Raw genomic sequence first — 12,114 nt, forward strand, 5'->3', positions numbered from 1 at the left:
GTAGCAGATGTTATGATTTGTTAAAAATGCTACAGATTTGGTGATTAGTGCTAATGTAATAGGATTCATTTAAAAATGTGAAAGAGTTGATTTGTTTTTATCTTACATAACTGATAATTTGTATAAACTCTGTTTTATGTTTGTCTTTACAGGTCCATCTGTGAGATATGACCGACAGAATCATCCCAGAGAGAGCAGATAGCTGTGAGCAGATAGCTCTGTTTACATGGAGATGTGTTGTGTTACTTACAGTCACTATTTACTACCTGTACTCTTCTACATACATGACATCAAATATATATATTATAAATATCAGCTGTTTAAACAGTGTAATTACATAAAGCCTTTGTGAAAGAACATGTTATATTTAGATGATGGGAGTACATGAAGACTTTGCTCATATTTACGAGGCGGACTGAGACGCAGGCTGTGGGGGGTGGAGGGGTCACCTCGCTGGAGGTTCTAACCGTTGTTCTAACAAGAAACCCGTATATGGCTTGCAATTCACTAACGACGTCACCAGAGTAGGAAAAGCTGCGCAGCGTTTTTCCACACCCATTTCCGGACAGATGGAGCAGGAGAAAAAGAGAGAGGATGGTCTTTTATGATACCATGGTGACCTGTAGACACACTGGGGACAGATATTGATGTTTAAAAGACATGGAGAAGTGCATTTTGCATAATAGGTGACCTTTAAGACGGCCCAGGCTGATACCTACTGCAGGGCCTATTGATAGGTCAAAATAGAATGATTTAACACAAAAACTGGGCTTCCATAGCAATGCTCACCCAACGTCTGGCACATTTTACTGTGTACTGATACCAGACAGTAAAAGCCTTAAAGTCATAAAATGCAGCCAGAGCTAACGGAGGAAGATCGACCTTTATTTATTGAAACTGCTTGCATACAAAATATATTGCACTATAACCAGACATGTCAACCCAAACATCTTAAATGCTAGTAGTATGTACAAAAGGAAAACAAAAAAATGCCCAAAAGTGCACACAAGGTTTACAGCTTTTTTGACTACCCTGGTTTAAGTATCTACAGATTCTCTGCGTGTCTTCACTTCCTGTCACTCTCCTGTCAAACAGCCCAGCGCGTGTCTAGTTAGGATTTGTTGATGTTATATACAGTCTGCTAATAAACCACTGTTGAAATCTGCTGTGGACCAGCAAGCACCCTCAAAGAAAATTCTTTTCATATGTGGTTCCACATAAACCATGTTGCAAGCCCAACTGGACTTAGTGAAGTAGGGATGCAAAATGGTCACATGGCACTCTTCTACAGTTAAAAGGGTTGAAAGTTTCCAAACTGAATTGGGACTCATCAATTCAAATTCTTGTGCTTTCTGCATTATCGCTGTATGTTTGACATATACAGTATATATACAGTATATATATATATATATATATATATATATATATTCTGGGATATCAAGTCAAAATCAAGGTTTGTTGACGTCTATAATTCAGTCCCCAGACCACATTAGCAGGACAACACAACCATGTTGTAGCTTTAAGAGTAAGAATTGATTAATTCTGTCTAATGCCTCGCTGGATTTTGAGTATCCCTTGGTGCTGACGAATTCATTCATTCAAGCAAAATGCAGATTAAATCACTAGCATTCCCCTCCTGCAACCCATTAGATCATGGGTAAAAAATACACTCTGTACAGCAGAACATTAGAACAGCACACAATCACGACATTTGAATATTAAGAAAAGCGACTACCCTGCATTTAGCTGGAAAACACCCTAAACAACAAACATTTCATGAGAAAAACAGTGAACAAGCCAACAACTACCGTTAACACTGTCAGATGACATGGAACCTTTCATTATGTGAACAGCTGCCAACACGGAAGGTAAAGTACTAGTCATTGATCCTAATATGAAAAGTTTCATGGGAATTAACAGTGATTGCATTACTGTTTCAAAATACATCTTTTAGTGTTACACAGTTTTGGTAGTGGCATCCTACTTTATGAGTACCAAATGACACATGTTATAGTACTGTTCTAATGTACTGGAGACAGAGGAGTGCATTGAGGACAGTGTCATGCCAAAACAACAAACATAAGACAGTGCAACTAAGTAGCATCTTAAGAACAGTGCATCTGCAATATGTGGATGTCCTCAGCAGTGTTCTTCATAGTGCCATTGGGTATCCCATATGACACCTTACATTGCCAGGATGAATCAAAATGTACAGCTTGATCCTAAATGCGCGCATGCTGTTTCTTGTCTTAAACTTTGGTCTGAGATCCCAAATGGTTCATGTTTCCCCTGCTACTTGCCATATGACCACATTTGCGTTGTTTTCAGAAGGCTAGATACCAGACCAAGACGCCACATCTATTTTCCTGCCATGATCTCGACTGGACTCATCTTAAGTTAGTTGTTTCCATGGAAACAGCAGGATTGGATAATGATGTCACAACCAGTCAGTTATAGGAGACTCTTAATTAAAATCCCTGTTGTAGAAATGCGTCATTAGCACCAATTCTTCAATGACCCCAACTGGCCAGCATGCAACAGTCCTCCATCATCTTTTTTACATTTACATTTCCCACTATAGTACAAGATTCGCCTTAGTATTACGTTTTTTTTAATAATCCCCCTAAAAATCAAACCAATGCATGAAAAAGCCTTTAAACTGCTTCTGTTGGTTCAATTCCAGCGGTAAAAAGTCGAACATACACTCTATACCTGGTGTTTGGAGGCACAGTAAAACAACAAGCAGGTTGGAGCTCAGCCACGAATGCAAAGAAATTCATCATCTCTGGCGTGACACAACAGAGCTGATATGAAGGTTGGACCTTTGTAGACTCGAGGTCTGTAACACCTTCCAAACTAGCATGTGGTTCTTTTTGTAGACTCGAGGTCTGTAACACCTTCCAAACTAGCATGTGGTTCTTTTTGTCAGTCCAAGGGCGACTGAACACCAGTCAGAAATAAAATGAAAATAAAACGTTCATCGTAATGAAACACCTGTCATTATCCATCACTGGTGACTGAAAAAAACTAAAAACAAGCTGGGCCTCTATACATGAGATGACAAAGCCAGGGAATGACCAATGACTTTTTTTATCCCCTAAAATGAAAGGGAAAATCCACCATAAAACGTTATTCTCATAGGTTACTTTAGTTACTGTAGGAGGCAAACTTTTCCCTAAGCTAAAGTGTGGTACATTCTAGAAGGTACAAAAATGTGTTTTCTTTACAATGTTGAAAGACTTGTTACATTTAGGAAAATACAGCTTGATAAATGTGCCTACTTACACCTGTAAAGGTAACCAACTAACAAGTTGTATTTTATTGGTTGAATCTGTACACAACCAGAAATTTAAAAACAAAGGTTGTGGTTTTATGGGAGACTTGTGTGCTGAAATTATCATAACTTTTTACATTTCTGTTTGTGTTTGAAATAAACAAATGAAATATGACATGTTCATTAGTTTAACAGGTGTTGTGTATTTCAGAAATTAAGAGAGAGCCAGGCTGGCTATTTCCCAAAATGTCTTAAATATTCCTTTAAAACTGAACTACTCGCATCATTTCGGGGGTTTTACTGTATCTCCACCCAAAATTTTACAAAAAACATGTTAACTCAAAGTCCACTAGCTGGCTATTTTTCAGAACTTTTAACTGCATCACATAATCTTTAACCTTGTTCATGTGATACAAGAACTGAGCAAACTTCATCTCCTTGGGAAGACCGTGAGCTATGGTTGAAAGCCCTCGAGGGGGTTCACAAACGCTCTTTCACACCCATCCATGTTTTTAACATTGTTAAAAGTCAGTTACAGTGATACGTTTTCACAGCAGGAAAAAAAAAGTATCCAAATGTCAATGGACATTTCCACTGTCAGTATGTTGAGTCAACCTGTCTCCTACAAAATGACATTCCCATACGACTAAACTGCATTCTCAATTACGTTTCGAGGGAAATATATTTTCTCCCGGATTACAGTCACACTTTTATTCAGTTTTAAACATGTGGTTAACATTGCAAATTGAAACAAAACTAAAACGCTGTTAGGCTTAGTAAAAATACGTCATGGTTTGGCTTAAAATGACTATGAAATTGAAAGAAAACACAACAAAGCTGTTTGGTTAGGTTTAGGCAACAAAACTACTTGGTTAGGTTTCAAACATCATCATTAAAATAAGTGCACGTTTTAGTTTCTCATGGGACACGAACACTGGTCAAAAGTCTGGTGTTTGTTGACCCATCCATCACCCCGTCGTGAAGTTCCGTGGAATGGATTTGTGATACGTCAAAAACAAACCACGACAAAATAAGTTCCCCTCGAGAAGTAATTCACCATGCAGTTTAGTTGTATGGGAACGTAATATTTAGGAGACCAGGCTGGTTGAGTGGGTTGAAATGATAATTTTTTTCAGAGTAGGTTGAGAAATTTGAGTATCACTTTAAGCATTAATGCACTTATTGGATCGAATTAATTGTTGTGCTGCTAACTGGTAGTAACCAGAAAATGAACCCAAACTTCCACTAAAAATACTGTCACAATGCCAACCTGTCTAATATATCACATGAATGAACTTGTCTCAAAATGGAAATCCAGTCATTATCTCAGTCCCATGTCAGTCAAAATTCCTGTGTGCTTTATTAATGAATTCAGTTTTAGGGTGGATTTTCCCTGTCAAATGAAAAACCAACACCGTCTTTCATTAACGTTCTGCAGCACTATGGACATTTCATTATTAATGACTGTGTGCCACTCAACCCTGCTATAGAGGATACTAGTTTTACCACACATCATTTAAGTTTATTATCAAGAGCTCTAGCATTTGACTGATATTAAACAGCAAAAAAAAGAAAATATCAGGATAAGTGCACATTTGAAACAATAGTACAAATCTTTTCTCAGACAAATGACATCATTATATACAGTATGCCAGCCTCCCCTCTTTTTTTTTTTTTTTTTTTACAATGCAAAGCAACTCCATACTGCTGATGCTCTAATGACAATATAGAGGTTATTTTAACTTGAGCCATTTGTCGATGCACTGCAGAGGATGCTTACTGGGATAAAAATGCAACATGGCTGCAGCGTGAACGGCAAGTGAAAGCAAAGGTCCTAACAGATTAGTGAGAGAGTAGTTGACATCAATAATACTTTTTGAAAAAGAAAGATGAACTTTAAAAAAAAAAAAAACAGTTTCATAATTCATTACTCATGTTACATAACCGTTTCTACAAGGTAAAAGTTCCCCATGTGTCATTGACTCTAAGTTGATGGTTGTCAGAACTCATCACTGGCTACTCCAGCTGTACTCAAGGAGAAATTAGACAAAGTAACACTGATTTTAAAAAAACTAAACTTATGTTTGTCTTTTTTTAAACATGTCCAAAACTACTGAAAGTCTCCAAAATCCATAATAAAGATGTACATGCATCGCAAGACTAGAAAGGTACACTGATCTCTGGTAAAAGATAAGACCTGGCTCAACCTCGGAAATCTTTTCAGTTCTTTTCATTACTTCAGTTCCGAGAAGGAAAGAGAGATAGGGGAGAAAGTTACACCATTTTGCATCTCAAGATAACATTTTATGTATGGAGAAATAGCCGTCTTTGATTTTGGAACGCCACTCAAAGTCAAGAACTGCACTGGTCTACAAAAGCAACTGAATCCACTTCACGGATCAGTTGAACCAGGTCATAAGCTACGGGCTTATGTTAGTCGACTGTACAAGGAAACAACACCTTCAGTGTTTAAAGAGGTTCAGGTGGTTAAAGCAGGCAGATTCCTGGACCCACCCGGAGAGTTGTAAGGAAGCTCAGAAACACTCGACGACCCAGGGTGAATCAACGATGTCACGGCAGGAAGTAGCCATCTTTACACATCTGGTCCATTATCAATGTCTCATCATCCCTGATTTACATGTCTAGGTTGTGATACTAGCCACAATTAAAGGCACATGTCACACAAAGTATGGTGGAGGTTTCTCTGAGCATTCGCAGCTTTCTAGCTATGTGTCAAAATGATAAATCAGCTTATATTATGTGTAAATCTCACACATTTTTACCACAAGATTTTAAGTATCTCTTGAAGATGAGGCAAATTTTAAATTTAAAGTCAAGCATTTTTTTGGGGTCTGCCTGGCTAAACGTTGATCTAACCTACTGTAAAGTAATGTTATGCTACGCTAACTGAAGACGCTCCAAATGAATGCTATTTTTTTAAAAAGAATAGTTCAATATTTTTTAAGTTACGCTTTCTTGCCAGAGTTCAGTGAGAAGATTGATACCACTCTTGTCTATCTGTAATGTACGTTGCTGTAACCAGTCGTCTGTTAGCTTAGCTTAGCATAAAAACTGCAAGCAGGGTAAAACAGCTAGCTAGAAAGTCACAGTGCCTGGTCAAGAACTACACAGTTTGCACGCTATAAAACCATAAATTCTCTTTTTACATTTCAGTTTTTGTAGAGATTAAACAAACAAGATAGGATATGCTAACTAGTGAGCTTTAGAAGTGCTGTTAGGCAAATTTTGGACAGGGCCAAGCTAGCTGTTTCCCTGTTTCCAGCTAAGCTAAGCTAATTGCCTTCTGGCTCTAGCTTCATATTTAACGTACTATTTGTAGATAAATATGCAGCTACAGCTAGTTAGCTTAGCATTAAGGCTAGAAAAAAATGAAGTGTTAATAAGCAAGCTTTCAGGGCAGATTTTGTTACCTTTAGACAGAGTCAGACTAGCTGTTTACCCGTTTCCAGCTAATCTAATCTAGGGTGACCATATTTTGAAACCCCCAAACCGGGACCCTTGAGTGTACTGCACGTTCATGCACGCCCCCGTTCATGCATGCCAGTGCACCATAGGCATTTTCATCAGGATGGCTAACTTGACAAACCTGTGGCACATTTGAGCACGGAGTGGGATCAGAAAGAAGGTATTATTTTAGGGGGGGGCATTAGAGACTGTGACGATCATGACTCACCACATTCACTACTTTCTCCCCCTTTAATCACAGACTATCCCCGTCATGATGCACTGACAGTTTGGGAGTCCTGTAGAGAGTTTTCCTCAGAGGAAACGTATTGTTGTTTGCGACTATGGAAATTATTTTTCAACTTTAGTTTTGAACCTGAACAATCTCTATCACATCAAGTTGCTCACCACAGCCTCAGGCTATTGTAATAAACATTGCGGAGCTTAGAGGACATTTTGTCCAGGATGGAGACGCCGTCCGGGAGAAAGACGGAACGGCCGGTCCTGAGGGAGTTATAAGAGGAGCTAAAAGCCTGTTGATGCGCAGAAGGAACTGTGTAGAATAATTAATCAAAACACACGTTTAATGTGCACATAAGCACGGAGGGTTCTGTGGATCAAAACTACACTAAATGTAACAGCGGATATCTGTTGTGTCTGTGCGTAACTGTGGCTTGACAACTTGCAGCATCACTCTCTACAGAGACTGCAGCGGTGTGCTGTGTTGGCTCTCTGTATACCAATGCGCACAAGTTAATTAATGAGTGGAACGGTCTATATAAGTATAATATTATTATTTGAATTGTGCTGAAAACAGGGACAATTTGTCAGTGACTTGAAAACCGGGCATTTGAGTGTTTTACAGATATTTGTTGGGATACGGGACACCCAGCTTGAAAACCGGCACTGTCCTGGACAAACCCTGACTGTCCCGGACAAACCGGGACGTCTGGTCACCGTAATCTAATCACATTCTGGCTCTAGCTTCATATTTAACGTACTATTTGTAGATAAATATGCAGCTACAGCTAGTTATCTCAGTGTTGAATAGCGAGCCTTGAGGGTGCTGGTAGGCAGATGTTGTTCCCTTTGGACAGAGCTAGGCTAGCTGTTTACCCCTGTTTCCGGTCTTTATGCTAAGCTAGGCTAACAGACTCGCTGGCTCCAGCTACATATTAACTGTACAAAGACTGATATCCATCTTCTCATCTAACTTTTAGCAAGAATGCGAATGAGCGTATTTACAAAGAGGGCAGCTAAATTTAGACTAACTTTACAATTAAGTCCAAGGCTACGAACACAATGATATGAGTAGATTTGACCTGTTTAGTACTTGAATCCTCAACACACTAAAGCTGAAGATCACAACTGATCTGCTGCTCAAAATATTGTGCTAGCTATACATTTTTTTACAGTGAGTTTTCTGATGTAATACAGTATTTTCGTGAAATATTGCTAAGCCTACGAATGCACAGAGAAACGTCAGGAATTTTTTTTTTTTTGCTTTTTTGTTTTACAGTGACTTTATCACATTTCAAGTTTTTCTTTTGAATTCAAACTAATGCCATTATCACTCTCCCATCAATCAACCGTCTACACTAGCCCATCTACGTTACTGCACTCACTTTGAATTTAGGGTACAATTTGGGACAACTGAGAATGTACATGATCTTTAAAGGCCTTCATGCCACCTACATTGTTCTCTATTTATTTTGATTGTGATGATGATGATGATGATGATGATGATGATGATGATGCCACTAAAGATATTTCCATGCAGATTTATGAAGTCAGTAACTGAGGTGACAACCGAACAGCAGGTTGGAACACCTCAAGATGACAGCTTGAAGTCAACACATTGGTTTGCCAGATGTTACTCCGAGGTCTGAACACCTGCACTGGTTAAACAAAGTTCTTTTCAGAATGGGCCAAATTCACAGAAATGGAGGAGCATAAATCCAAGGCACTAAAATAAAAAAAAAAAGCCTCCTTATGACCAGAAAAGTGACAGACAGCAGCCCTGTGACTGTGGTGAACACTGAGGGGATTTCACAAAGGAGGCTTAGAAAACTGGACTCGTGGATGCAGATCTTGCTTCATTAAACCTTTATAGACTTTTTACTCTAGCTTAGAGCGGTTTCACTAAACTTGACTTTGACTTTAACTTAGTCAGGTAGCATGCACAGTCCTGCATTTTAAAAGCAAGAAGTAGAGGAATGCACAATTCAAATCATGCATAGAAGAAAGCATTCCACCCTTCGTGGTTGCAGAAAGAGACCTTATATTGTGGTTTAATGGAGATTACAATTTGTTATATTAAAGGTGTAATATGGAACTGTTGTCGGTTGCTGTTTGGAAACACATTGCATTCAAAGTTGGCCACACCTCCACTCCTCCACGAGCCCAGAGGGGGGGAGAGAGAGAGAGAGCGCAACGATGGTCGAGCGAGCTATAGAGTGACTGGGACTATTTTGGTATCAGCCTATACAGTGTTTTTTCATTAATTCTTGCATATTATACCTTTAAGGTTAGAAGTCAGACTCTTTCCTCTGCCGTACCATTTAAAAAATGCAGCCAACAGGAAATGAAATGAGACTAATACAAAACATGTTTAAAGGGCCCAGAATAAGTTGGAAAACCAGGAAGGATAAAACTTACACCAAATTTTTATTTTGTCAAGGTATACCTCAATGTTTCTTCTACAGTAATACTTCAAACATGTTTTCTAACCGCAAAACAAAAAGGTTAAATACAAAGGTTTTCATAAATTAAAGAAAAGCTCATGTGATCGGCTGACAGGAAGTTCTACATTCACGATGTTGCCGCCTTTAATCCTGCAACCTGATCAGGTTTGTCTGAAAGCAAAAGTTGCTGTACTAATTTCACTGGATTCCAACCAAGAGTGCTTTGTTAAATGGGAGTGAGTGGAACTAGCCAAAGGAAGTGTAGCTCACAGCCTAAGCCCTCTCTGTGAAATATCCCACTGCTGAGGTTGAAATGGCTCTCACCAGTCTGGTACAGGACGTGGACTCCTGTTGACGGGGCTTTACCACTGAGATAAAGGAGTATGGGAACAACGCGGATATGTAGCCATGAATGTATCAGAACTGTTTCTTTATAATGACTGTATACTAGTGTGAATATACAGGTTTGACCTGTTTCTGGCCATTGTGTGCTGAATTTAGAATCCTTTTATAAGAGTTGAGATTTACAGTAGCTACTGCATGTTGAGAGCAGCGTTATCTCCACAGACAGCTGACTGAACCACACAAATCTTCTGCTGTTTAGAAGTTCTGAACTTATTAACAGTATTAGCAATGACTGATCAAGGCTCCCAGTTTCACTGTGGACATAACGGAGCTTGTGCGGGAAAATGAAAATCAATGGATTGATAAATCAAAAACTAGGGCTGACCTGAATGCTTTGAAGCTTCGACCGTTGCCATGGTAATAGACCTCTAAATCAGTATTCGAATACTTTAAAAAAACAATATAATATATATATATACATACATATGTATATATATATATATATATATATACATATGTATGTATATATATATATACATGTATATGTATATACATATATACACATATATGTATATACATATACATATATACATATGTATATATATATATATGTATGTAGCTACATACATATATATATAAATAAAAGTACCGGTATGTTATAATAATGTATAAATCCCAAAATAGCCCATAAAATAAGGAATAATCTCACAATTCATTTTCATCATTAATTATTTGTAGTTATTGTCAGACGTATACCCCTGTTTGTTGTGTGTAGAGGTGCGTGTGTGTGTGAAGCAGTGTGGCAGCGGTGCTGAAACGGGGGAGGTGGAGACAGAAAGACAGAAGAACATGTCAGCCTGCTGCACCGTGCCGCAAAGCTTCCAATACCTTCCAATATTACTCACCGAAGCTTCCAGGCCCCAAAAATGATATTCGGGGACAGCCCTATTAAAAACAACGTTGATGATCTTCGTGTAGCTACTGAAAAAATAGTTTTTGTACAGTAAATTTCTGACATCAGTCAGCCCGGTAAGGACAGTTTGACTGGTCACTGTCTTTTCAGCACCTCAGGAGCTGCTGCTGACAGACCCATGGTTCTGAGCACAGAGATGACTCAGCAGTATCGGGGTGGATTGAATGGACTGAACGCTCACGTCTGGCTTTTAACATGGATACCCACTCACTGTGGAAAACAATACATTTGAGATATAACAGCAGTGTGACATTTTGTACCCTGTCGTATCTTTGCTTCTGTGAAAGCTTTTTTGAGTGCCTCAGATTTACGTTCCCCCACTGGTGAGTCCAATACATTGTTGAATTCATGCTTGGTCTGACAGTCCAAGAGACTGGAGGGTTTTTACATTGTCTTGGCAACATGAAACGAACTTGAACGATGAGATAAGTATTCGTTGCCCATGCATCTCTGTTGGCATTTCATCCTCAAGGCCCTGACACACCAAGCCGACGGTCGGCCGTCGGACAGCGTCTGTCGGTCTAGTTTTTTGGTGTCGGCTCTAGTCTGCCCATGTTGGGAGTTTTTTTGGCCGATTCATCACGTTGAATCGGCGGCGGCGCCCATCGGTGAGAGAAATCACTCCGATTGGCTGTTCAGCTTCAATGAATCAGTGCACGAGAAGAGAAACGGAAGTGAGGAAGGCAAGCCAACGAGTAGTGTCAAAAGGAAAAACACAGAAGAATTCTTATTTTACATCTTCATCTCATTAGATTTTTTATCTCATTAGATATTTTCACAGCGACATGAACATCTGGAATGAAGCTAAGTGGTGAGTGAGAGTGGTGTGAAAATGGTTGTTCTTTGTTTCACGTACGTATCATAACAGCGGCTTGTATATCTGCCAACTTCGGTCTTCCGGTTTCCCTTTTTGAATGATGAATACAGACTACCGCCGCCTGCTGGCATGAAGAGTTATTTCATCTGAATGTGTGTGCTAACTGGCCGCCGGCTGTAGTCTTTTCGGTGTGCAACTGTTTGGACAAAGGCGACGTGAGGCGACGCAACAGCCGGCATTCATCGCCGCTAGTTCTTCGATGTCGGGTTGGTGTGTCTGGGCCTTAAAACATGAACTCTCTCCACTTTGCTGATCCCAAAGGCAGGTTTGACTTGCTCAAGTGTCAACGTGGTGATCAGGGTTCAAATTACAATCCAAGGGAAAAAAAAGCCAAGGGTTCTACAGACATCTTCTCCCAGCCTGAAAGCTTTGTGTGTTTCCCATTTATAGAAGTTAAAGTGTTCGATTGGAGCTTTAGACCACCAAAAATAAATTCTCAACCTGTGGGAAACACAGACGCCCCCCCCCCCCCCAAAAAAAACTGTGCACTGCCAGA

At 39.4% G+C, this 12,114-nt stretch overlaps 1 long non-coding RNA gene across 1 annotated transcript; it reads right to left on the reverse strand.

The window, feature by feature from the left end:
- Positions 1-864: 864 nt before the first annotated feature.
- Positions 865-10,221, reverse strand: LOC119494549. Its single transcript, XR_005208234.1, has 2 exons — positions 2,898-10,221; positions 865-2,848 (listed from the first exon to the last, which is right to left on the reverse strand). It is a non-coding gene; the product is annotated as an uncharacterized LOC119494549 (long non-coding RNA).
- Between the last annotated feature and the right edge of the window lie 1,893 nt (positions 10,222-12,114).

The sequence above is a fragment of the Sebastes umbrosus genome, chromosome 9, assembly GCF_015220745.1.
Source record: "Sebastes umbrosus isolate fSebUmb1 chromosome 9, fSebUmb1.pri, whole genome shotgun sequence".
In the NCBI taxonomy this organism is placed as follows: Eukaryota; Metazoa; Chordata; class Actinopteri; order Perciformes; family Sebastidae; genus Sebastes; species Sebastes umbrosus.